This window comes from Heloderma suspectum, chromosome 4 (assembly GCF_057233095.1).
Source record: "Heloderma suspectum isolate Gila_16-S chromosome 4, 16-S_ref, whole genome shotgun sequence".
In the NCBI taxonomy this organism is placed as follows: Eukaryota; Metazoa; Chordata; class Lepidosauria; order Squamata; family Helodermatidae; genus Heloderma; species Heloderma suspectum.
In genome coordinates this window covers 22,498,555-22,526,423 of record NC_139461.1, presented here as the reverse complement: position 1 = coordinate 22,526,423, position 27,869 = coordinate 22,498,555, and the positions used below count along the sequence as shown (strand labels likewise).

At 43.4% G+C, this 27,869-nt stretch overlaps 1 long non-coding RNA gene across 1 annotated transcript in view; it reads right to left on the bottom strand.

Moving 5' to 3' along the window:
• Positions 1-7,042, bottom strand: part of LOC146346612 (uncharacterized) — a 28,835-nt gene extending 21,793 nt beyond the window's left edge. Inside the window, exons 1-4 of the long non-coding RNA XR_014789816.1 lie at positions 6,515-7,042; positions 5,576-5,793; positions 3,461-3,576; positions 1,907-2,022 (exon numbers count right to left, since the gene is read on the bottom strand). This is a non-coding gene — a long non-coding RNA (uncharacterized LOC146346612). The remainder of the gene's footprint in view (positions 1-1,906; positions 2,023-3,460; positions 3,577-5,575; positions 5,794-6,514) is intronic.
• Positions 7,043-27,869: the final 20,827 nt, after the last annotated feature.

Here is a 27,869-nt window from a genome sequence, read left to right as displayed (position 1 = left end):
AATGCAATGTAGTGTTATGCTTTGGGGGTTGGTCTCAGTGACTTTTCAGCAGCCCATTAGAGCCTGGTGCCTATGATTGTAAAGAAATTCAGGATCCCTTCAACTGTGTAATCTTTGACACTAAAATTTCTGTAAGCTGAGCTATCCATGTGAATGCTGTTGAGGCAATACTCTTAAGGCCAGACAAAGGATGGTGGATAGCTGTTGAAATTCTGGTGATGTGTTTCAGTGGGAGCTAGGATGGCCCAAGAAGGCATATGTGATGGGTGGTGAGGACTCATCTTTCTTCCTTCTGCTACTAGACAGAGATCTCTGTGTTTAGTCAGAAGTCAATCTGTGCTGGAACTAGTTCCAAAAAGGAGGCAAAGAGCTGACTCTATGGGTTCCCCTAGAACTCTGGTGGAGAACAGGAATCAGTTGGACTGTTAATGCTGTGAACCTCCATCTTATGCTCAGCCTGCATATGTGTGTAAATAAAACTTAGGTTACAGAAATGCCATAAATCTCTAGTGACCTCCTTCTAAGGAAACTGGATTGTGGGTAAGCACTGGAACCCTTGAAAGTTTTCACTGCTTAGAAGTGGGGTGGGCACATTTAACAGTATTTATGATATCTGTACCCTGTATTTCATTAATGGAAGAGAGGTCTATCAATGGCTACTAGTCACAACAGCTAGATTGACTTTCCTGTTTATAGGCAGCATATCTTTAGTTACCATCTTTTTGTGGTCAAGCGACAGGAGGTGGTTGTCTCGCTCTTGCTTTGCTTGTGAGCTTCCTGGAGGCCTCCAGTTGACCACTGTTGGAGACAGTATGCTGCACTATATGGGCCTTTGGTCTGATCCAGGATAGGCATATCTTATATTCATATGTTTCATTATTTGCCTCTACATCTTAGCTGAATCAAGATGCACACAGCACTGTATATGTCCATCTGCACTGTACCTCCAGATGTGGAACAGATAACCTTTCCTGGATCAGGGCATGGGCATTCTGTTTGTTTGCTTGTTTGTTTTTTGTTCTGTGGGGTTGATATAGTTACAATATTTTGATAGTACAATTAACATAGTCTTTGAGCTCTCTCGAGATCACAGTACTTTTTTTACTTTGCCCAGCACCTGTGAAATAATCTTGGCTCTAAATATTATTAATACAAGCAGCTGTAGTGACCATGGTAGTAGAGATGGGAGCAAACTCCTGTGAACCTGGTGTGAAATGTTCAAATATTTCACTTTTGACATTTTCTCCCCCCCCCCTTTTTTTAAATTCAGGAAATGGCCCCTAGGATAATAAAAAGCAGAACATGAAACCCACACAAACTTTCTTTTAAAAACAAAATAATGTAAACCTAACAACTGTGGTTTCAAAACAACAAAACAACATGAAATGGTTCCTACCTAAGCCCTGTGGTATGAGGTGTGTTGCGTGCAAGTTATAGAAAAGAGGATGTCAAGTCAACCAACACAAGGAGTAGGTTGCTTTCCCGGGACAACATGCTCTGACATGTTTGCTACAGAGCAATACAAATAATATGAGACATGTAGCATTATTCATCATCTTATGATTGGTAGCAAATGAAAAGCCATGCTTGTATGCATATCAAGCCTGCACAACTTGTGATCCGCCAAGTCAAATGTGGTCCACCAGCTATATATGGTGGCTTGACAGGTGCTCAGAACACTCTGATTTTGCAGCCCCACCCAGGCTGATTGGTGGGCTGAATTCAGCTTGATGGGTCACAAGTTATGGCTACTGTCGTATTTAGGAATTTTAGTGAGTGGGGAGTAAAGGAAGAGCATGGAATGTGGGAGGCTGACATGTAACATTATGGTTCTAACATTCCTCAAGAATTAAGATTTCAGTTTCATTTTAAAGTACCCCTCAATATAGATTTTTGTTGAAATTACCTGCTGGCCTTCATTTCTTTTGAGTGTTCTATATAGTTAGGTCGCAAAACTTGTCCCTTTGTTCATTTATGTCAATCCATTATTTTCTTCTATATGCCTTTGATGTTTCGATCCCACTGAAAGGTCAGTAAAGAGAATTATTGTAAAATAAGGCTCGGGAACCACCAGCTATAGCTGGATACGGCCCATGGGGTTCCGTGTCCCCATCTGGCCCAACAGATTCTCTCCCAGTCCCCTCTCCCTAGACCCCTCCCCTTCTCCCCCAGGCAGGGAAAATCTCTTGCCTCTGGTCAGAGATAAGCGATTTTCCCCACTGAAAATCTCTTATCTCCGATTACTGATTGGTGCTGGTGCCAGTGGTGTCTTTTAAACAGCCCCAATTTTGTTGTGAAGGGCATTTTGGGTAGGACTGCTGCTGCTGAGGGAAGGGCTAACTGTCCGTTCCTCAACAGTCCGACCCCCCCCCTCAAATATCAGCCAGCCCACACACTGCAATCAGGCTTAGAAAAAGAAAAGAAAAAACTAATTGTCAGTGGGGGGGATTTTTAGGAGGGGGAATGTGTGTTGTGTGTATGCATATGAGTGTGTGTATGTGTATGGACAATCACAACCGTGGGGGGGCTAAATGCCAGGAGTGGGGTAGCCTCCATCACAGTGGAGGCCTGTGGCTCCGATGTCAGTGAGGCAATGAATCCGCTCCAGATTTCAGTCAGAACCAGTCAGAACTGTAAAGGAGCGATCCAAGATGCAGCTTGAAAAGCTCCTTTAGGGTTCTCTGCCCCACTGACATCGGAACCACCAGCCTCCACTAGCCCTGCCTATTATGGGATGTGGTCCCACCCATTGCTGGCATGCTGTCCACACCACAGCATGCTTGCCTAGAGCCTATTCAGCCTTCAGGCTGAAAAAGGTTCCCCACCCCTGTTTTAAAAAGAGAAACATGCAAATTATCCCACAGTGTGTGAAGTATTTTTGCCAAGGCAGAGCAGGGGAGGGGTGTCGACCTTTTCCTTATTGTTGATTTTGCTAATTTTATTTCTAATCTATTGGAGAGAGCATGGGTGGAATGGAAAGATCAGGGTTTTGTTTTGTTTTTTTGCTCCATCTAAGAAGCAAGCAAGATCTTGGAAGGAAACGGGGCAAGTGAAGATACTACAGTGACACAGTCTGTTTAACTGCTGACCCAGTTAGGTAATTACAATACTATCTCGAGTCCCCATTGGGTTTAACCGTGGTTGTCATCTGCCAGAGAAACAAGTAGCCCCAGCTGTTGTGTTTTGCGTTATTCATTTAACACAAATGCATGTGGTTCAGTAACGTCTAATCTACCAAGCGTTGAGTGAGTCATGCAGAAGAGTTTGCAGAAACTCTTGGATGCAGCGTTAGAGCTTTACAAGAGATTCCCTCTGGAATAATTTCCACAGAATTTCATTAGCAGTGGGCACTGGCAGCACTTTGTGGCGGACACTTTTCCTGAATGATGTATCGCTTCTTCTTTGGGGGGAGGGGGCTGTCAAACGTTCTGATGGGCAGTATGCTTGATGAAACCCTCACCTTTATCTTGGCAAGATACAACAAAGCTAAGTCATGGCCTGCAGCATTTTCTCTCAACAAGGCAAGAGTCCATCCAGCATTCCTCTTGTCAACATTTAAGGCACATTTACAAGGTTCTGTCATTTAAAAAACAAAACAAAACATGCTGATAATTGATGTAATAGCATCTGCATCAAAGTATAACTCTGGCTGGAGACAGAGGCTTGTCTTTTTTAGTGAGTCCAAGGCCGTATGAAAGAGACACCGTTGCTTGCAGGGTATTTTGCCTCTCTAAATAGGTTCTGGAGGCATTTTGCCTTGGTTCAAAAACCTGTGAAACCTATTTGAGAGGCGACAACAAAGGGACAAAAGAAATGCATGGGGAGTGAATCTTCTCTCAAACCAATTTCAACGCTCTTAAAAATCATTTCTGTCTCCGGCCTCCTTCTCTTCCATGGGCATAGCATTCGATTGTGCTAACTGCCATGCAGCTTTTGATCTCCCAGCATCTTCAGAGGGGGCAGTGGGGCGGTGCTAGAATTACCATTTTTAAAATGGGGAAAACGAGGCTGTGAACAGACGAGCTGAGCAAGGGAAAACTAGTCATGAGTCTTCGTATTTCTTATAAAGTTATTGATGCTCACCTAAGAACATTAAAGAAAAGCTGTGCTCAATGAGGCCAGAGGCCTATCTAGCCCATCATTCTGTTCCCACTAGGAACGGGGAAAAGATTTGTTCAGTTAGTTCCGAATCACTCTGCGAACTGAAACTCAGTTATCCTTTGAAATTTGCACTCCTCCAAATTTTGCAATGGAGTTCTCCAATCAAACAATGAATACAAACATGTATATATCAATGAAAATAATGTTCAGATATGTGTTATATTAGGAAACCTCTTGCAAAAATGTGCATATTGGGGAATAATGCACGCAAAATGCATGTATTTGGAGAAATGTGGACAAAAATGCTTATAATTTTCATGCAAACATTAAAAAACTGTCAACATTCAGGACAAGCCAAACATAAGAAATTTATGTTTCTTTGCTGGAGAAATCCACAAAATTTGAGGTGAACCAAACTTAAGACTGGAAAAATGAGAAATTGAGAGAAACTGAAAGTGACAGATTTGTCCACCCGTAGTTCACACAGTGACCAATCAGATGTCTATGGGAAGCCCATAGCAGGAAATGAGTATAATAGCACCCTCTCATGTCCCTGAGAAACTGGGAATGAGAGACATAGCACCTCTGATACTGGAGGCAATATATAGCCATTATGATTAGCAGCCATTGATAGCCTTATTTTCCATGGATTTGTTTAATCCCTTTTAAAGCCTTCCAAGGTGGTGGCCATCACTGCATCTTCTTGTAGCTAATTCCATAGTTTCACTTTGCACTGTATGAAGCCTTCTCTTGCTGGCAGCTAACCAGGGCAATGCAGGATTGCATTCCTTGCCACCTGTACTGGCATGTGGAAGAATGGATTCATCTTCCTTCTTCCTGTTGCTGGAACTAGCAATAGGCAGGAATGGCAGGGTTCTTATCACAATGTGGCATGATGCTTCTTATATCAACTTACCTGGAATGCTTCCAGATGAGAATTTTGTTGTGCGATCATCCTGGCTCATTTGTGGAATTTTATGGTGGTCCAGATGACACTGCTTTCCATTTTTAACCCCTGCTGTATTTTCCCACAGCTGCTTTCATATTTTTTTCTTAACAGAAAATCCAAATAACATAATTTATGTTCTTCTTAACAGAAGATAACAGGTAAGAGGGGAAAGATGGAATAGCTGCATGACATCTTTTGCTCGGTAGTGCTGGGAGCCATCAGTTTGGAAGAACCCCCTACATGGCCACCACTTTGACTTACTGCTTGGTAAATGTTCATACATTTTCAGCCTCAGCTTCAAGGTGAACAGAACCTTTCTTCAACAGGCTGACAACACCATTGTCCAATGGGACATATATTTCCATAAACAGGAGCCCTGAACATAGAAAACCAGAAGGAAATGTCTCAAACTAAAAGAAATGAAGCTTTTGAGGAAGTTGTCAGTCTTGAGCAACAAATATTCGGGGACAAAGATGAAACATACCCATCCATCTCAAGAAGTAAAGTTATGTAGACATCACTTACAATTTATGTGTAAAAATCACACTCCAGATAAAATGAAGCAGTGCTTTGATGCTGATTGTTTTTCAAACGATTGCTTATGAATTTAGCAAGTGGAAGCTTTTTCTCTTTCTTTATTTCTTTATTTCATTCTTTCGTTCTTTTCTTTTTTTGTTAGAAGCTTCCCCAGTCTGTTCTCGTTAAGGTCATGGCATACAGCTTTGTAGTAAATTTGGAATTTGCTGAGTGAGAAAATGAAGATTTATACAAAGCTAAATTGAACAAATGGTGAATAATTGATTTAACTGACCTGACAGCTCACACTGTGCTTGTAAATAATACATAACTTTTTTCTTTTTTCTTTTTTTTTACTATGGCAATAATTTAGTATTCTTCACATCTTTATTCCTTCCAGTAAGATACTGCAGGGATTAAACAATCCCTGACCACCACCACCCCGCCCCCATCATAGAATTTGCTTGCCTGGCACATTTTAACACTCTCCTCGTGTCTCCTGTATCTTTTCAATCATGTGCTACTGAAGTCCACATCTACTCTTCAGACATACACCTCTAAAATATGATCCAAATATAAACACTATCTGGAGATTTTTCTTCATATTATCAATTATTCAAATGCAGTTTACATAATCACTGTACAAATTACAGAATCACAGTGGCATGAGATCTCTCTCTCTCTCTCTCTCTCTCTCTCTGTGTGTGTGTGTGTAGGCTTGGTTCCAGTCTTAGTAAGAGTAGACCCATTGTAATCAATAGAACTTAAGTTAATCATGACTAAATCTGGATCCAAGCCAAAATGTCTATGCCTGTAATTCTATAATCTAGAATAAAAATGCCTGTTAACCTACAAGGAGAGGCTGCTTACACACACACATGACCCTGTATCTATTCTACAAGTTGGCAAATAAGCTTCATCTAATTCAAATGTATCGGGTTTACATACCTATTAGTTTTACCAGGTCAGACTTCTTGGCTGTTAACAAACAGCTTGCTTGCTTATTTCTTGTTTTATTTATGTACTTGCAGGATTTTTTTTTTTTTTAATAAAGCTGGTGACATCATTCAATAGAACACTCACATGATAAAAAAAAGTTTTTTTAGAAAGGAACGCAAAAATGCAACTGTGGCCGAATGAGAGATAAAGCATAGGGATGCTTCCCAAACTCAAAATTAGCTGGTTGGTCAATTGAATATAGTAGCTTCGTAAATCAACTCCAGGAGGTTCTTTATTCTCAGATGTACACCAAAGCCTGATCCAAGAAACTTTAATATTTTCATACTTCAAATCAAGATGGATTACAAGTTAATCTATATTTTCTGCATACTTGGCATGACTAAGAAGCCAAACTCTGCCATCCCCTCCTTGACAATGTCAGCAACATGCCAAGTCCTACGAGAAACAGAGATTTTTGTAGTTGCTTTGGCTTGCTCTGTTTCCACAGCCACGGCCTCCATTCATGACTCCCTGTCTAACTATTATTGTAAACAAAGCCTAGCAGCCAATCAGAGAAGGTGTGTGTCTTGACACATGGGGAAGAAAAGATCACCATATTATGTGTGCCACATTCCCAAGATGCACTTTGGTGATATGCATGTGGAAGAAAAAAAATCAAAGATAAGAAGATAAAAGAATAAAATTCCATGTTAAAATTATTGTTTTTAAATACACAATACTGATAAAAACCATGGCTGGTCAGTCAAGGAAGGCTGCCTAAAATGAAGATGTTGTCAGGAGGTGCTGGAAACAGCCCAGTAGCAGCTTCCTGACCTCCTGAGGCAAAGAGTTCAATAGAATGGGACCTCCATACTGAAGGCTCTTCTTCGGGTGGCCTCCAATCAGGCCATGTGGGACCACTAGGAGCATGCCATCTAATGACCTTAGTGACTGGGCAAGTTGATAAAAGAGAAGGCGCTCTCTCAGGTATCCTGGTCCCAAGTTGTTTAGGGCTTTGTACACCAGTACTAGTACCTTAAACTTGGCCCAGCAGTGAATAGGCAGCCAGTGCAGTTCCCTCAGCAAAGGAGTTACATGCTGAAAAGGGGCAGCTCCCGACAACAGCCGAGCTGCTGCATTCTGCACTAGCTCCAGCTTCCGGACCAGCCTTAAGGGCAGCCCCACATAGAGCGCATTGCAGTAATCCAGTCTTGAGGTTACTAGCACCTGTGCCACCATGGCCAAGCTATCCCTGTCCAGGAGAGCCCATAGCTGGACAACTGGCTGAAGCTGGTAAAAGGTATTCCGAGCCCCCATGGCCACTTGGGCCTCCAGTGATAGTGATGGGTCTAGCAGTACCTCCAGGCTCAGCCAGCTCTTCCTCCTCTGACTTTGATATTGCTACCAGGGTCATGACACCAATAATAGAGGACTGTCTTCTGATATTATAACATTGGTTTCCTAACTCAGCAAACAAATTATGCATTATGTCAGTTTTGCTTTCTCCCACATGCATTTTTTTTTTAAAGAAAAATCTCAATTCTTGCCATCCAGTTTACAGAGACATTTGCATATTTGGGGATGTACTACTACTAATGAAGATGAAAGAAGAAAGTGCAAAAGCTGGGTTGCAGTTAAATCTCAAAAAAGACCCAAGATTATGGCAACCAGCTTGATTGATAACTGGCAAATAGAGGGAGAAAACATGGAGGCAGTGACAGACTTAGTCTTTCTAGGCGCAAAGATTACTGCAGATGCTGACTGCAGCCAGGAAATCAGAAGATGTTTACTTCTTGGGAGGAGAGCAATGACAAATCTTGATAAAATAGTGAAGAGCAGAGACATCACACTGGCAACAAAGGTCCACATAGTTCAAGCAATGGTATTCCCCGTCGTAACCTATGGCTGCAAGAGCTGGACCATAAGGAAGGCTGAGCGAAGGAAGATCGATGCTTTTGAACTGTGGTGCTGGAGGAAAATTCTGAGAGTGCCTTGGACTGCCAGAAGATCAAACCAGTCCATTCTCCAGGAAATAAAGCCAGACTGCTCACTTGAGGGAATGATATTAAAGGCAGAACTGAAGTACTTTGGCCACATCATGAGAAGACAGGATACCCTGGAGAAGATGCTGATGCTAGGGAAAGTGGAAGGCAAAATGATATTCTGGAGGTGACAGACTCGACCTTGGGGGAGCTGGGGGTGGCGATGGCCGACAGGAAGCTCTGGCGTGGGCTGGTCCATGAAGTCACGAAGAGTCGGAAGTGACTGACTGAATAAGCAACAAAACTACTACGAATAAAAATGAACCCAATGAATTCTCATCCAACCCTACTCAGTTTAACCATTGCTGGTCAGGAGGGAGGAGCGGCCAGACCAAATGCCTGCTGAAAGCAAGAAGCAGAAGAAGGGGCCAGCTGGATCTTCCCTGGTAGGGACTTCTACGTCCCTCTACGTAGAAGAAGGTGCCACTGGACAGAAGACTTTTTCCCATGTTCCCACCAGGTGTGGTCCAGACAGTGGCAGGACGTGCAGAAGCACCTTCTCCGTGGGACTCAGTGGATGAGGAGGGTAGCGCAGGGGCGGAAGGTCCTCAGCTTGACCTCCTCCTTCTAGGTGAGTTTAGATGACCTGCTGTGCTGTGATGCCATCTGACCATGTGATGACCACAGGCACATGGAAAGAAGGTTGCCTGACAGCCAGTTGGTGGGGCAGGTTTCTCCAGGCCTTCACAGCCAATCACTCATAACGGGCAACAGTGAGGACAACAGAGGATCTAAACCAGGGGTGTGGGACCTCTGAGGGCTAAATTCCATTTCAGAGAAGCTCTTTGGAGCCACATTCTAGTAAAGGGCATGGCAGAAGGCAAAAGAGGGAGGGCCAAAATAGCCAAAATACGAGCACATTTTTAGCTTAAAGCTTTTACTGCCGGTAATGAAGCCCTAGAAAAGGAATTTCAACTGTTGGGAATGGGCAGAAAACTGCACAAAACCTGGGAAACCACCCAATGGCCAGTGATCAGGGAAAAGGACTGAGGAAGACATGTGACCATGTGGGAAACTCTAGATGGCTGAATTGGGACACCCCAGGAAGGCTGGATTTGCCCCCCTGGCCTGAGGTTTTGCACCCCTGCCCTAAACTCTTTTAAGATGTGCTAAACTGAAGTCACCAAGGTGCTTTCCCTAATAAAATACAGTCACCCGTGAAGGTGTGTAAAATACGGGCAGCCCTGGGAGTAGAGATGAAGCAAGAGGGAAAGGAATGTTTCTGAGGAAAAGGCAGAGTCACTGGAAGACCAAAATAGTAGGATGGCGAGACAAGCTATATACACAAGGCTGTGTACTTATGAGTAAAAGTGGCAAAGTGAAGCTTAATGAAATGGTGCCTTGAGTCAATCAGACAGAAGTGATTAAAATCAAAGCGAGGAAAGTTACTCAAATGACAGCAGCAGACAGGGCTGGTAATCAAAAGCAATGCTACAATGAATACCACAGCATTTGTAATGTAAGCAATGAATACAGATAAGAAAACTAATCCCAGCCTGTACCCTTCAGCTAAAAGGCACATCTAAGCACATTTTGAGTATACAGTCGGGCACAGGAACAGAGGTATAGAGGCAAGGGATGTCCTCTTCCCATGTCTGCTTCCTTCTCCCCTATGGTACCTTGGCCAACCACAGTTACATTTCAGAAAAAACTAAGGACCTACCAACATGGGTGGCATTGGGTTGCCATCTTTTTTCGGGCAGACCTGCTTTTTTCTTATCAGATACATGAAAGATGTAACATCCCCCCCCCCCCCGCCCAAGCAGTAGTTTACAGGATTTATTTTTTTTAACCTCAAGGGAACATTTTAATATGAGAACATCCAAAGAGCCATGCTGGGTCAGACAAAGGGTCCATCTAGTCCAGCATTCCGTTCACACAGTGGCCAACCAGGAACCCACAAGCAGGGCATGAGTGCAACACCACCCTCCCACCCATGTTCCCCAGCAACTGGTGTACATAGGCTCACTGTCTCTGCTACAGCAGGTAGCATATAGCCATCGGGACTGGTAGCCACTGATAGACTTTTCCTCCAGGAATTTGTCCAGTCTTCCCTTAATGCCATCCAAATTGGTGATGATCACTACATCTTGTGGAAGTGAATTCCTCAGTTTAACTGTGCGCTGTATGAAGATTTTTCCACATTAACAGGTCAGCTACACAGTACAAAGAACTGTGGGCCATGATTACTCTGTTCATGTGGTGTAGGCCTGTGGAGCCTCACCATCACCCGGCATGAACAAAATGCACCCCAGAACACACAAACTCTCCTCCACAGCATCAGAATCAAGGTGACCATGGTTATGAGTGGACAAAACTCAATCTTTGGCCAGTGAAACGGTTTGCGGCTGAGAACAATTGACTCTCACTTCAGGGCTATTGAGGGTGACAAGGTCGGGTGGCCAGGTCTCCTATGTTACAGAGGACCGTGCTCTATTTTAAATAGCTGTTGGAGGACAGTCCTGCAGTTGAAGATGTCCTCTTGAAGGTCTCTCCAGTCCTAGTTTGGTTTAAAGATAAAGAGAAGAAGGGGGATTGGGGGCCTCCCAGTTGTCCATCCACCTCAGCAGCAGACTGAGCAGGCCCACAGATCACCTGGTCAGAGTCTTCCCCACTATGGTAAGATATTCTGTGTTTCTGTTTAGATTATAGGCATTGTTTTTCAATGATCATGAATTTAATAAAATGTAATGCAATAAACCCTGATGCTGGGAAAGACTGAAGGCAAAAGGAGAAGGGGACGGCAGAGGATGAGATGGCTAGATAGCATCACCGATGCAATGAATATGAACTTGAGCACGCTCCGGGAGAGAGCACAGGACAGGAAGGCCTGGCGTGCTATGGTCCATGGGGTCATGAAGAGTCGGACACGCCTGAACGACTGAACAACAACAACAACAACAATGCAATAAAATAAAATAAAATTAGGGATAAATGCCAAGTTCTGCACTAAGGAAAAAGGAACCAAATGCACGGTTACGATGGGGGATAATTGGCTGAACAACACTACAAGTGAGAAGGATCTTGGAATTGTTGTAGATCACAAGCTGAAGGTGAGCCAACAATGTGATGTGGCTGCAAAAAAGGCAAATGCTATTTTGGGCTGCATTAATAGAAGCATAGCTTCCAAATCCTGGGAAGTACTAGTTCCCCTCTACTCAGCACTGGTTAGGCCTCATCTGGAGTACTGTGTCCAGTTCTGGGCACCGCACTTTAAGAAGGATGCAGACAAGCTGGAGAGGGTTCAGAGGAGGGCAACAAAGATGATCAGGGGACTGGAACCAAAGCCCTATGAAGAGAGACTGAAAGAACTGGGCATGTATAGCCTTGAGAAGAGAAGACTGAGGGGAGATATGAGAGCACTCTTCAAGTACTTGAAAGGCTGTCACAGAGAGGAAGGCCCGGATTTCTTCTCGACCATCCCAGAATGTAGGACACGGAATAATGGGCTCAAGTGACAGGAAGCCAGATTCTGGCTGAACATCAGGAAAAATGTCCTGACTGTTAGAGCAATACGACAATGGAACCAACTACCTAGGGAGGTGGTGGGCTCTCCCACACTGGAGGCATTCAAGACAAGGCTGGACAGCCATCTATCAGGGATGCTCTGACTTGGATTCCTGCGTTGATCAGGGGTTTGGACTCGATGGCCTTGTAGGCCCCTTCCAACCCCACTATTCTATGATTGTATGAAGTATACATAGAAATAGTACTTCAAGGTTTCTGCAAATCTGTATCCTCTCTTTTGGTGATGCGTTTCCTCTTTCTTGGCCATGTGCAAGTCGCCGCACTATTAAGGACGGAGGCAAACTCTCACCCTTAGCAGAACCATCGAGACAAGGCTTTGGCAGTCAGAGGCGCCTTGCTTAGCACCGTGCAAGCAATGTGGTTGCTGACGGGGTAGCCTCCCCCACTTGCGAGAGCATTCTGCACCAGTACAGGGGCCACTAGATAGCAACCACACACCTACACAGGGCTCCCCTGACTCCACCACCACCTCCTGATGGTTCCCAAGAATAGCAGGAAATCTACTCCCCTGCCCCTCCTTAATTGTGCACAGCAGCAGCCCGTGGTTCCCCCTAGGGAACCTCTTCTGGAAATCTGTCCATCATTATCTTCTCACAGAGGACCCCCAGAGAACCTTCCAAAGAACCCCCAGATGCCTTAGAACACATAGCTTGAACACCTCTGTCTTAAAATCAAGAGGAAAATCTTAATTTGGCTGCATCTCATGCTGAATAGTTGAAGAGCTATCAAGGCGATATATTAATTGCAAAAGGGGAGATGAGGGAATTAATTTCCCCTCCTCTCAGAAACAAAGCATCTGATTTCTCATTCTCCTGATCCATCGCACCTTTTCTTTCCAGTCCCCCCCCCCCCACTAAACCACCCTCTTGGGAGCCAGATGGCTTTTTTGTTGTTGCCATTGCTGTTCTCCCTCGGAAGAATCCATTAAAATTAATTTAGTGGCATAATATTTACCAGGCACACATACTCTCAGGATCACACAAGTGCCTATACGTTCAAATCCACAGAGAAACTCAAAGGCTTAAAAATAACCCACACCTGATACAATTGCCAATTTGCAAGAGTAAATGATTAGCTACCCAAGCATCCCAGTTGCCTGGCGGAATTTCGAGACTGTTGTAACATGTTGTCTTCAAAAAGTATGGGGAAGCTATTTAATTCGCAAAGTAGGAATTAATAGACTGAATATTCACTTGGCGTTCTTTGTGAGTTCAGATATTATTTCTTTATTTCTGTCAATAAATGTACAGCTCACCCTTCCAATACAATGTTTCAGGAAAATTTAGACAACTTCCACATTGTAAAATACAGAAGCTACAATAAGAAAAATTTAAAAAGCAAGGAAGGAATAAGAAAATACATTCAGACACAGAGCTAAACAACTGGAGAAATAAAAGTTTAAAAAGTCTTCACTGGGCATCTAAAAGATGACACTGTCAAAGACTGGACTTTGAGAAGCTGTCTGAAGTGAGCCAGGAGCTAGGAACCTGGGATAGAGGGACAAAGCCAGTAATCAGGACAGAAGAGTATGTGGGACAAAGGCCAAACTAATAATAGTGCAGGCTGGTGGCGCCAATGTCAGTGGGGTGGTGGATCTACTCCGGGTTTCAGTCAGAACTGGTCAGAACTCTAAAGGAGCTATCCAAGATGCAGCTTGGATAGCTCCTTTAGGGTTCTAACCAGTTCTGTCTGAATCCCAGAGTGTATTCACCACCCCACAGACATCAGAGCCACCAGCCTCCACTGACTAATAATTAAGGATACTGGGACATGGCAGAGCTCAGCTAGATCTTGTTGTTTGATCAAGGCTCAGCTGGAAGAAGAAGTTCTCTTATACCCCTCTTTGTCCAAGAGAATCCAATGGCCAGATGGCTGGGTGGAGACAATTCAGAGCCTGAGGTTACTTCAAAGAAGAGCTGCTATATGCAGTTCAGTGACTCATCACCAGATGGGGCAGTGGTCCACAGGCTCCAGCAGCTCTCCTGCTGGGGGTGGGGTGAGGATGACACCCAACAACAAACCATGGGTTCTCTTCATGGGTTGTTTGTGATTAACAAACCATGGTTTGTCAATGAGGCGGGGTTGACACACTGCAACAACCCACATTCTAACAACAACCCATGGTTCAATGATAACCCACACTCAACCCATACTCAGCCTTGAGTGTGGGTTGGTATGCTGCATGAACCCAGTGCCTTTTGTAACTCTCATATCAGAAAATAAGAGTAGGAGTGTATAAATGATATTTTGCAAGTAAGGAAACATTGTACAGCTATATTTGTATTCCTCTCCATTTATAAGAAAGTATGGCTACTAGTCATGAGGGCCATATATTATCCCCAGTATCAGGGGCAATATGCTTCTCAACACCAGCTGTTGGGTATCACAACTGGAGCAGGAGGGTGCTACTCTGTTCATGTCCTTTTTCTGGGCTTCCAATAGGCATCTAATTGGCCACTGTAGGAACAGTATACTATGTAAGGATTTTCCTGGGCCTTGCAATTTATATTTATGTACAATATGGGGTAAGGGGAGTTTAGAGTTTAAGGGGCAAGAGATGGTGCTTATAAGCAGAGTTAATGCTAATTTGTAATGGGGCAGGTCCCCTCCATGGATCACTGCCTTGTTGTGGCGAAGGGGCTTGCGTAACTCAGTGAAGCCATAAGCTATGCCATGCAGGGCCACCCAAGACAGACAGGTCATGGTGGAGAGTTCTAACAAAATGTGGTCCACTGGAGAAGGAAATGGCAACCCACTCCAGTATTCTTGCCAAGAAAACCCCATGGAACGTATCACAAGGCTAAAAGATATGACGCTGGAATATGAGCCTCTCAGGTCAGAAGGTGTCCAATATACTACTGGGGAAGAGCAGAGGGAATTTCCAAGTAGCGCCAGAAAGAGTGAAGCGGCTGGGCCAAAGCTGAAAGGACACTCAGCTGTGGATGTGTCTGGTGGTGAAAAGAAAGTCCGCTGCTGTAAAGAACAATATTGTTTAGGAACCTGGAATGTCAGATCAATGGATCAAGGTAAGCTGGAGGTGGTCAAACATGAGATGGCAAGATTGAACATTGACATCTTGGGAATCAGTGAACTAAAATGGACAGGCATGGGCGAATTTAATTCAGGTGACCATCATATCTACTACTGTGGGCAAGAATCCCTTAGAAGAAATGGAGTAGCACTCATAGTCAATAAAAGGGTGGGAACAGCAGTACTGGGGTACAATCTCAGAAACGATAGAATGATCTCAGTACGAATCCAAGGCAAGCCATTCAACATCACAGTAATTCAAGTCTACGCCCCAACTACTGAGGCCAAAGAAGCTGAGGTTGATCGGTTCTATGAAGACCTACAACATCTTCTAAACCTAACACCAAAAAAAGATGTCCTCTTCATCATAGGGGATTGGAATGCTAAAGTAGGAAGTCAAGAAATCACCAGGATAACAGGCAAGAATGGCCTTGGTGTACAAAATGAAGCAGGACATAGGGTAATAGAGTTTTGCGAAGAGAACATGCTGATTATAGCAAACACGCTTTTCCAACAGCACAAGAGGCAACTCTTCACATGGACATCACCAGATGGTCAATATCGAAATCAGATCGATTATGTCCTTTGCAGCCAACGATGGAGAAGCTCTATACAGTCAGTAAAAACAAGACCGGAAGCTGACTGTTGCTCAGATCATGAGCTTCTTGTTGCAAAATTTTGGCTTAAATTGAAGAACGTAGGGAAAACCACTAAACCATTCAGGTATGACCTAAATCATATCCCTGATGAATATACAGTGGAGGTGAGGAATAGATTGAAGGGATTAGACCCGATAGACAGAGTGCCTGAGGAACTATGGACGGAGGTCCGTAACATTGTTCAGGAGGCAGCAACGAAATCCATCCCAAAGAAAAAGAAATGCAAGAAAGCCAAGTGGCTATCTGATGAGGCTTTACAAGTGGCTGAGGAAAGAAGGGAAGTGAAAAGCAAGGGAGAAAGGGGAAGATATACCCAACTGAATGCAGATTTCCAGAGAATAGCAAGGAGAGACAAGAAGGTCTTCTTAAATGAACAATGCAAAGAAATCGAGGAAAACAATAGAATGGGAAAGACTAGAGATCTCTTCAAGAAAATCGGAGACATCAAGGGAACGTTTTGTGCAAAGATGGGCATGATAAAGGACAAAGAAGGCAGGGACCTAAGAGAAGCAGATGAGATTAAGAAGAGGTGGAAATAATTTTTATTGTGTGTTGTTTGGTTTTAATTTTTGTGAACCGCCCAGAGAGCTTCGGCTATTGGGCGGTATAGAAATAAATAAATAAATAAGAATACACAGAAGAACTATACAGGAAAGATCTGAATGTCCCTGATAGCCATGATAGTGCAGTCACTGAACTTGAGCTGAACATCCTAGAGAGTGAAGTCAAGTGGGCCTTAGGAAGCATTAGTAACAACAAAGCTAGCAGAGATGACAGTATTCCAGCTGAGCTATTTAAGATCCTAAAAGATTATGCTGTTAAAGTGCTGCACTCAATATGCCAACAAATTTGGCACACTCAACAATGGCCACAAGACTGGAAAAGGTCAGTTTACATTCCAATTCCAAAGAAGGGCAATGTCAAAGAGTGTTCAAACTACCGTTCAATTGCGCTCATTTCACATGCCAGCAAGGTGATGCTCAAATTCCTACAAGCTAGACTTCAGCAGTATGTGAACCAAGAACTACCGGAAGTACAAGCTGGGTTTCGAAGATACAGAAGAACTAGAGATCAAATCGCCAACTTTCGCTGGATCATGGAGAAAGCAAGAGAATTCCAGAAAAACGTCTATTTCTGCTTCATTGACTACGCTAAAGCCTTTGATTGTGTGGATCACAACAAACTGTGGCAAATTCCTAAAGAGGCTGGGGTACCAGACCACCTTACCTGTCTGCTGAGAAACCGGTATGAGGGTCAAGAAGCAACAGTAAGAACTGGACATGGAACAACCGATTGGTTCAAAATTGGGAAAGGAGTACGACAAGGCTGTATATTGTCACCCTGCTTATTTAATTTATATGCAGAGTACATCATGAGAAATGCCGGGTTGGATGAATCACAGGTTGGAATTAAGATTGCCAGGAGAATTATCAACAACCTCTGATATGCAGACGATACCACCCTAATGACAGAAAGCGAAGAGGATCTCAAGAGCCTCTTGTTGAGGGTGAAAGTGGAGAGCACAAAAGCTGGTTTGAATCTCAACATTCAAAAAACGAAGATCATGGCATCTGGCCCCATCACTTCCTGGCATATAGAAGGGGAAGAAATGGAAGCAGTGACAGATTTTATTTTCTTGGGCTCCATGATCACCGCAGATGGTGACTGTAGCCATGAAATTAAAAGGCGCTTGCTCCTTGGGAGGAAAGCTATGGCAAACCTAGACAGCATAGTAAGAAGCAGAGACATCACCTTGCCGACAAAGATTTGTATAATCAAAGCTATGGTTTTCCCAGTAGCAATGTATGGCTGTGAGAGCTGGACTATAAGGAAGGCTGAGCGCCGAATAATCGATGCTTTTGAACTGTGGTGCTGGAGAAGACTCTTACGAGTCCCCTGGACTGCAAGGAGGTCAAATCTGTCCATCCTAAAGGAAATCAACTCTGACTGCTCATTGGAAGGACAGATACTGAAGCTGAAGCTCAAATATTTTGGCCACCTATTGCGAAGAGAAAACTTCCTGGAAAAGACTCTGATGCTGGGAAAGATTGAAGGCAAAGGGAGAAGGGGACAGCAGAGGATGAGGTGGCTAGATAGCATCAGTGATGCAATGTATATGAACTTGAGCACACTCCGGGAGAGAGCGGAGGACAGGAAGGCCTGGTGTGCTATGGTCCATGGGGTCACAAAGAGTCGGACACGACTGAACAACTGAACAACAACAACAACAACAATGGGGCAGGTAGGGGAGCAAAATTTACTGTATGAGAAGTTTCCTTGATGCCGTATATAAATTGATAAGAGATGCCTTGTCAGTTGGAAGGTTGTCAAATGTCTCTTCTTTATAAGGAAACTGGGTAAAGGGGTCATAGAAAAGAACACATCATGGTTTGGGATTCTCCTGTCTGGAAATAAAGCGGTGTGGGGGTGGGGAGCTGTTGACTACTTTAAAGGAGAACTTTGGCCCATTTTAGACTCAACACCTTATGTCAAGGACAGAGGTGATTTTAGGGACAAAAGTATGGATTTTCTGGGAATAGGATGACTTATAGTGTGACATAGACCAACAGATGTAAAAATTTTAGAATATTTAATAAAAAGGAGGTTACCAAGTTTAGAAGCTTATTTAAGTCCATGCATAATGGGACAGGGGTGTCTTTGTCCTGGTTACAGGGCCTCCAGTTGGAGGGTGTGTGTGTCTTGTATTGTAATGAAAGTTCCAAATCTTTGCCAGAAAAAGGAGGATCCCCTTGCTGGTAAAGTACAGGTATGAGTGATAGGCATACAGCTGCAGGATGTGCGAGTATGGCTTTGCTCGGCTGAAGGGTTGAGTGTGTGTAAGACTTTATTTATCTTTCTTTAATAAATGCATTTAGCTTATGTCTTTGTTTTAGTCCTTTTTTGTAGAATTTAACTAAATCTGAGTGAATGTGAAAATGCTAACTGAGTCCTCAAAGGAACCTCACCTACAACATCAGGGCCAAGCTGAGGCTGTTTGAAGTAAGTGTGCTTAGGTATCCCTTGCCAGTGGCCCTGAAATGTTAGCCTCCAGTTTTTCCCTTACAGCTAGACCCTTGGTCTGATCCAGAAAAATCCTTACTGTTTTCATTCATTGCATTTCTATACTGCCCAATAGCTGAAGCTCTGTTATGTTTCAAGGAGTTACTTAAATAAATAGGACAAAACAAAAACAAATTTGAAATCTGCTTCGGGCACAAATCCAGCTAAAGCTGAGCACATGGAAGGCCCATGGATTCCAAGGAAGGGTGAAACATATCCTCAAAAATCTGTTTGGCTGTATTGAACATGTGGGCAATCAACATGTGGGAGGGGAGCAAGATGATGGCTACTGTCCCCAGGCCTAACTTCCACATATTGGGCTGATTTGCATTTTGCAGAGTCCCTACCTGCACACTGAGAGCCAAGATGCATACATGTTTTACTCATGTACATAGACATGGCTCAGAAGAATGCATGGAGCAAGGAGGAGTGATCCCCTCCACATGTCAATGATCTGAAAATGGCTAACCTTTCCCAGTTCAATTAGTACTTTACTGTGCCAAGATCATACCCTTAATAATTTGCTTGTTGCTGATCCCCCCTCAGCCAGCATGCTCCCTCATGATCCCCCCTCCCCCAGCATGCTCCCTCTCATGTGCTCCCTGTCACCAGCCCCAGTCAACAGTTTGGCCACAGCATTCTGGGCTAGCTGACATTTCTGAACAGTTTTCAAAGGCAACCCCACATAGAGTATGTTACAGCAGTCCAACCATGATGTAACTAAGGCATGCATGTCCGTGGCTATATCAGCCATCTCTAGAAATGGGCACTGTAGTCTCAGCTGTGCAAGTGCACTCCTGGCCACTGCCAAAACATGGCCATCCAGGTTCTGGGCCAAGTCCATGAGTCCACCAAAAGTGTGAGCCAGAGTCAAGACACACTTGCAAGATACACCTGCAGTTCAACCAAAATGTTATCCTGCCTAGCAAAATTTAGTAGGGATTTCTGGAGTCATGCAATGTCATTCTGTACATGATTACTTCAAAGTAAGCCCAACTGAGTTCAGTGGGATTGAATCTCCTGTCAGTGTGCACCGAACTTCAGCCTTAATTTCTTGTTCACCAAAAGTTCTTCAGAAAGTGGTGGATGGACACTGGGGTTGAGTAGTTAGAGTCTTTGCAGAGAGAGTGTTAAGAGTCCATTTCTGTTCTGAAGTCCATTCTTTTTGTTAATGGCTCCCTTTCTCCAGAATGGCAAAGCTATTTTCTAACTTCCTTGCATCCTGTCACCTGGCCCTTCTTTTCCTTTCCTGATAGGGACAAAATACGGATGTGCTTGGTGTTGCTTGGACAGTGGCAGGATTTATGGTATGATAAAAAAGGGTGGATTTATGGCACACAATTTTGTCTACCATTTGTGTCCCAGAAGTAAAATGTTTTTTATTGCCTCTTATTTATTCTCTGGGAGGGGAGTGGTGGTGGTGGCTGATTGTTTCCTTTTGATTCCTGACATTTATATGTTTATGCCATTTCCCCTCTCCTTTGGGCTGCTTCCCCCCTCTTTTAAACAAAGGCATTTTAGTCTATTTTTAGAATACAGTTTTAGGGCACAACTTTGGTCAAGAAAGCACAATACAGCACATTTTCTGGTGTATAAATATAATGACAGCCCTTACTCAGGATGTTTTTATTCCATTTAGCTTGACTCATGCTTACAGGAAAATGCTTCAGACAATTCATAGAATCATGGAGTTCAAAGGGAAATCTTCTGATATCTCCTTGGTATGTGGCCATCCAGCCTCTGCTTAAAAAAATTATAATGGAGAGTCCACCGCTTTCTGAGGCACACTGTTCCACAGTTGAACAGCTCGTACCATCAAGAAGTCCCCTTTTTTATGTCATTTGAACCCTTTGGTTTGGATCCTACCTTCTGGAGCAACCAAAGACATAATCTAATCAACAGCCCTTCAAATGATATGACTATCATTTAAAAATGGCTATCATATCACCACTTAATCATCTCTTCTCCAAGCTAAACATATCCAACTCATTATAAGACAGGGACATTTACCTGGAGTTCCTACAACATATCCACTTGATGCTTCCATGGGCACCCTAGCTCTGGGAGAAAACAAGAGTCTATATCAGAGCCTATCCATCAGTTCATCAAATATTAGATGCATGATGACTGGGTGGAAAGATCCTTTTCTCTGATGGTGGCCTGGTTTTGGAATGCATTCTCCTAGGCCCTGCTTCATAAGTCAGCTCAGGATTACCTATTGCAAGGTAAATGAGAATAATACAATGTACAGCACCTGGAGCAGAGCCTTAAACAGTGGTGGTTTGGGGGGAGACATGCAGAAATACTTGGGGTGAGATTAGGGATATTACATGTATGTAAGACTAGCCCTATTGCCCCCCCCCCTTAAATGAATGTAAGAACATTAAAAAGAGCCCTGCTGGATAAGACCAATGATCTATCTAATTCAGCATCCTGTTTCCCACAGTGACCAACCAGATATTTCTGAGGAGTCCTCAGGCAGGACAGGAGGGCACAAGCCATCTCCCATTGTTGCTTCCCACCAACTGATTACATATTACTTCTGAATTGCATATATCTATAATGACTAGTAGGGCTAACTAGTCATTGGGGCTGTTCAGACAACATGCCAGCCCACACTTAGTGGTTGAATGTGGGCTGTTGTTGAACCGGGGGTTGTTTGTTGAACCGTGGGTTAGTATGTTGTCTGAATGTCCACGCACAGGGTGGCTTGTTAACCATGCAGTGTGGCTTATTTTCTTGAACAAGCCACCTTGAGGACCCATGGTTTGTTACTGAGTTGTTTAGGCTGGTTAACAAACCGCACAAACCACTAAGTGTGGGTTAGCTTGTTGTCTGAACATCCCTTAAATCTAATCCATGTCAATTTTGCATATATTCCATCATAAATCTGTTCCATTAAATTTCCACATCAGTCTCCATTTTTAAAAAACTTTCCCTAATTTTGTATGCAATGTTCTATAATATACACATTTTAATATGTATCTTCCCCTAATATATGTATTTTTGTATGCAACTTTGTCTAATATACACGTTTTTGTATGCAGCATTTGGGCCAAGAACTCCACCGCAACATTTGGAGAAATGGATCGTTCAAAGGCTGACTGTGTTCCAATGCCAACAAGTAGCTATTGATAGATTTCCTCCATGAATACATCTAAATCCCCCTTTGACACCATCAGCTCTTCTGGGGGCAGTGAATTCCATCCTTTAATGGTGTGCCATGTAAAGAAGTTCCTCCTTTTGTCCATCCTGACTCTCCAGCCAGTTTCAATGGATATGCAGGAGGATATGCTCCGATTCACCTCTTACCATCCTTTTACTGTGTAGGAGTGGAGGCTTACAAATAGCATGGACATCTGATGAGCTGGCAGGTTTTGGGGGGGAGAGTCACTCATGCCTTGGAGAAGCAGTTCCTTAATACGTGCAAGTCCTAGAATTCTCAATTACATTTGGCTTCATTCTCACACTGATAAGGCTGATTTCCAGTCCAATCTCGTAAAATTCTGTTTGAGACTAAGAGCTTTCCCTTTAATAAACAAGAGGAGCTGAGCTCGGTCAGACATTGAGCCTGGATTAACCCATTCTTCCAGACAGCAGGGCAATGGAATAACCTCAAAGTGTGTGAAGAACAAGAGTTGCCAGTTTAGCTAGATGCTCTTTCCAGAAATTGCAGTGCCAGTCTGGCTGACATGATCTTCAGTGTATCATTCACAAAGACAGTCTACCAGAAGTGTTTATGAGTCTGGCAGTTATCTCAGCCTTTTACTCACAGTTTGGACAGCACTGCTATATATCAGCCTTGGCCGTGCTGGCGGGGAATCATGGGATATGCAGTCCAATGCATATGAAGGGCATCAGGTTGGGGAAGGCTACCATACATACCCATCCACATGTCATCTAGCAGGATGGGGTTGGGATGGACCCACTTCTGACCTCCATACATCCAGTTCCATGTCTGCATAGAGCTTGTGTGCATAAAAGCGTAGGCACATAGCGTTCTTCCCATGAAGTTGGAAAGGACCACTGTATCACTGGCTATTGCATCTCTTTATTGGTGTGACTGGATCTTTGAATTTGTATTCAGCTGCAATCCTATGCACATGTACCTCCATATTTACGGGTATACCAAAAAATAATTTCTGTTTGCAAATCATGCAGATATATCCTGTTCACAATCCTGTATGTTTGCAAATACCCAAATTTGCAATCACATTTGAAAAAAACACTTAAAAATGTGCACTTTGCAATGCACTTTTAAAAAATAATATATACACATTTTCATGTCTTAGGGTGCAGTCCTGTCCCAAAATATACACAGTTTCATGCCTTAGGGTGCAATCCTATCCCAATATATACACATTTTCACGTCTTAGGGTGCAGTCCTATCCCCATATATACACATTTTCATGTCTTAGGGTGCAGTCCTATCCCAATATATACACATTTTCACGTCTTAGGGTGCAGTCCTATCCCAATATATACACATTTTCACATCTTAGGGTGCAATCATATCCCAATATATACACATTTTCATGTCTTAGGGTGCAATCCTATCCCAATGCTTGTAAGCCTCCAAACTTGGAGGCTTATCGGCAATCCAATGCAGAGCGGGAGGAGAGGAGGCAATCTTCACCTCTGCGTTCCTCCCGCTCTGCATTTTTGCTATATGGTCATTTTTGCCTGTCTAGCTGGGGCACTGTGGAGGGGGAGGGAAGGAGGCTGAAGTGCCCTGGGGAGACTTCATAAGCCAGCCTTTCCAGTCCCCTACCCTCCCTGCCCACAGAGACACCCCCTATCCCCTCTCTGAGGTCACCAGTGCAGTTCTGTTCACACTGGCTGTGAGGAGGAGGGGAAGGGAGCACGGATTCCCAGGCACTGTCTAGGGGCCATAGGATCGCTCCCTCTGTCAATTGAGGAAAAGCCTGCACTTAAAAAAAATATGCATAGAAATGTGCTGGAATGTGCTGGAATGAGCATTTCAAGCTTCAAAACATCTTGAAATGAAAAGTGGGATGGAGCCAAAATGAGTGTTTTTAGGAGAATTTAGGTGAGCTTGAAAATTGTTGGTACTCTCATGCCTACTTGTATTAGATTGCAATCCTAGGTACACTTGCCTGGGAGTAAGTCCCATTGAACTCAGTGGGGCTTACTTCTGAGTAGACATTGTTCTGTCTTTAACACACATTGGGTGGGTGGGGGGTCTATCCAGGCAGCTAAACTCACATCCAATGCATACTTTTATGTAAATCAATCTTCAGCTTTATTGATAACAGGTCCTGAACTGCAAACAACGAATACACTCAGAAGATCAAGACTTGAATGGAAGGCTGAAGCAGGCTGAGATAAAAGAAGTGGCAAGGATGAGGGGGAAGACAACGCATACAAGGCCTGGCCTTCTAGCTTGCAAGTCAGGGTAGTAGAGGACAACCAGGTCAGAGGGAGCCTTTACTTCTACTGTGGAAGAACTGTTCCAAACAGGATTAGAAGCTCTTCCTAAGAACAACCAAGCAATGCATGATAGCAGATAATGAATCCTGATCAGTTGCTGACAGATCTATACAGTGACAATAAAAGCAGTTCTAAATGGAAAGACTAGGGAGCAATATAACAAATAACACAGTGCCCAGTTGGGGCAGAAGAGCCATGCATAGGGCACACAGTCTTCCAGTCCTTTAGGCAGTGGAGTCTGGTGACCCCAATTTTGGTGGGGCTGTAAATCCATTCTGGGTTTCAGTCAGAACCAGACACAACTCTAAATAAGATTTCCAAGGTACTGAACCTACATGGTGAAGCACCTTGGATAGCTCCTTTAGAGTTCTGGCTGGTAGAGAAGTTTCATTATGGTGGTGGTCTACACATGCTCATTTCAATGACGGTAACATTGGAATTGGCATGCAGAAGTCACTTTGAAATGTAATGCCAACATTTGACAAGATCAAAACACCCACATCATGTACATACTCACTGCTCCATTTCCCCACTTCCCTTCATTTAGTTCTAGAGAAACCACACACACATAGAATGTAAGTTGCTTAATTAAAAAAAGGGGGGGTGACACTGAAATGATGTTTTCAGGAAGGGAGTTTGAGGAACTGAGGCAAATAGCAATGACAAAAGATGAAGTTCTAAACCTTATTGATAAATTGAAAGCAAATAAATCATTGGGCCCAGATGGTATCCATCCTAGAGTTCTCAAAGAATTCAAATACGAAATCGCTGATCTTCTAACCAAAATGTGCAACATGTCCCTAAGATCATTCTCTGTACCAGAGGCCTGAAAGATGGCCAATGTAACACCAATTTTTAAAAAGGGATCCAGGGGGTATCCAGGAAATTACAGGCTGGATAGCTTAACATTTGTTCTGGGTAAGTTGGTTGAAAGCATCATTAAAGATAAAATTAGTAGGCATGTAGAAGGACAAGCCCTGCTGAAAAAGAATCAACATGGCTTCCACAAAGGTAAATCCTGTCTCACAAATCTTTTAGAGTTCTTTGAGAGTGTCAATAGACATGTAGGCAGGGGTGACCCAGTAGACATTGTTTACTTGGACTTCCAAAAGGCTTTTGACAAAGTCCCTCACCAAAGACTCCTGATCAAACTTGGTAGTCATGGAATAAAAGGAGAGGTCCTCTTATGGATCAGTAACTGGTTAAAGAACTGAAAGCAGAGAGTAGGGATAAATGGTAAATTCTGCCAATGGGGGGATTTAAATAGTGGGGTCTCACAGGGATCGCTGTTGGGACCAATGTTTTACAACTTGTTCATAAATGATCTGGAATTAGGTGTGAGCAGTGAGATGGCCAAGTTTGCAGATGACACCAAATTATTTAGGGTGGTTAAAACCAAAAGGGATTGTGAGGAGCTCCAGGAGGGGCAGGGAGAATGGGCATCCAAATGGCAAATGTAGTTCAATGTAAGCAAGTGTAAAATGATGTACATTGGGCATGAATTTGTGTATTCACTTGAAAATGCAAAATTAGGAAAATTTGCATCAAAATCATTTATCTCCTTTCCATCCATGGCTAGTGCTGGACAGAAACATTCTCTTGCTTGGATGGGCAATGGTGGCACTGCTGACACTGCCAGCATCTCCTTGAATTCCACTACATCTGGAAAATACCTTGGATGAAACCCCTGGCTAGGAAGTGATTCCATTTTGGTGAGCCAAATGCCTTGAACCTCAAACCAATGCTACCAGAGCTCCTTGGCATCAATGTCCCTTTGATCCATGCAGGTTCTGAAGTTTGGCTTTTGCCACCTCTAGCCCTGTGTTGACACACAGTTTGTGTTCTGGGTGTCACTGCCAACAGTATGTATGAAGTGGGCCTCTGTTACTAGTATGAATGCATTGCAAGGATTCTGTGACCATGATGGAACTTAGCAGCTGCACATTCGTTTTCAATGAGTCCGACAGAGTCAGAAGAGAAGCTGTTATTTTGAAATCTTAAATTAAGCTCTGGATAATCAGCCTGGATGCATCTCAGAGCATTTTAGATAGATACAGTAGATGATAGATAGATAGATAGATAGATAGATAGATAGATAGATATTTTATGAATCTCTACTCAGTCAGTAGCTAACTGACTATTTCATGTGACTGTAGTTGTAGATAACTATACATCTCTGTCTATACTTCAACAGGGACCATTCAGAAAAAGGGGCTGACAGGTCAGATGCCTCTGTGATGCCTCTGCAATGTGTGCTATTTTCACAGAAATTCCTCCCTCACCAAAAAAAAAAAAAAAAAAAATGCGGGGAAGGAAGGGGAAGCAAATCAGATGCACGCACGCATGCACGCACACACACAAGTGTTCCCCTTCTACATAAACTGCTGCCCCTATCCTTCTGAAATTTTGCCATTTTCTTACTTAGGGCCACATCTATGCTGTTTGTCATTTCCAGGGGAATGGTACACAAAAAAAAAACACATAAGGAAATACCCTCAAAATGTAAAGGCAGATCTTGCAGACAAACCCCTGCAACTATTCATCAGAAACATGGTTGTCCAGATTCCCTCAGAAGGGACAACTATCTTTGCAAATTTCATCCAGTTTGGCCAATAAATAAAACATTATTGGCAGCTCCCTTTAAACAAATTGAAATATAAAGCTGCATAACATGACATCCACTACCTCTAGCTTTCTAAAATTTGGCAGGCTTAATTGCCTCCTAGGAGGCAACTATGCCTGCAAATTTCATCCACTTAGGACAAATATTAAAAAGATATAACCATTTTTGTATTTCCCATGATAGTCAATGGGAGGCATGAAGCCTAGGCTTTCCGGATCTCATCTTAGATTGAATCCACAGCCTCTAAATTAGTCCAAGTAGAATTGGGTCATTTTTTAAGTGCCAAATCTGGAACCCCTCCCTGCAAAATTGCCCCCATGTGGAAATTTGGCTTGAAAAGGGCCTCCCAATAGGATTTACTTCCTAGTAAAACTGAACAGGATCAGAACGGCTACCCACACTTCAGAGATGTAGAGGATAGCCAAGAGGGAATTCTCCCTCCATCATTTCTCCCTCACCCAGGAACCTATTTTTATTGCACTCTGGGAGAGAGCGCAGGACAGGAAGGCCTGGCGTGCTATGGTCCATGGGGTCACGAAGAGTCGGACACGACTGAACGACTGAACAACAACAACAACAAATGTAATTAGGGACCTTCCAAGACTAATGCAGCCCAGCACCTTTTTATCGAGATCAGTCAAGTGTTGTGGTCTCCCCCACTCCATATTTGCAATTCTAGAAAAGCAGAAAAACCAGGAGGCTTATCTAAGCCTCTGTGGACTGCCTTGTATGGCTGGTGAGCTGTGTTTTGCTTGGTGTTTCACAAACTGAGCAGGCCTCATCTATTGCAAGGTTGTGATAAGGCTGTAAATTCCAGCTAGCTCTGTTACAGGAATTCCTGGCCATTTCTAGCTTCCCTAGATCGGTATTTCAGTGATCCTGTTGCCTGTCCTCTTTCCCTGTTTACTGCAGGGTGGAGCAAATCTTGATACCAAAGCTAATGACACTACACAAATTTGAGATCAGAAATG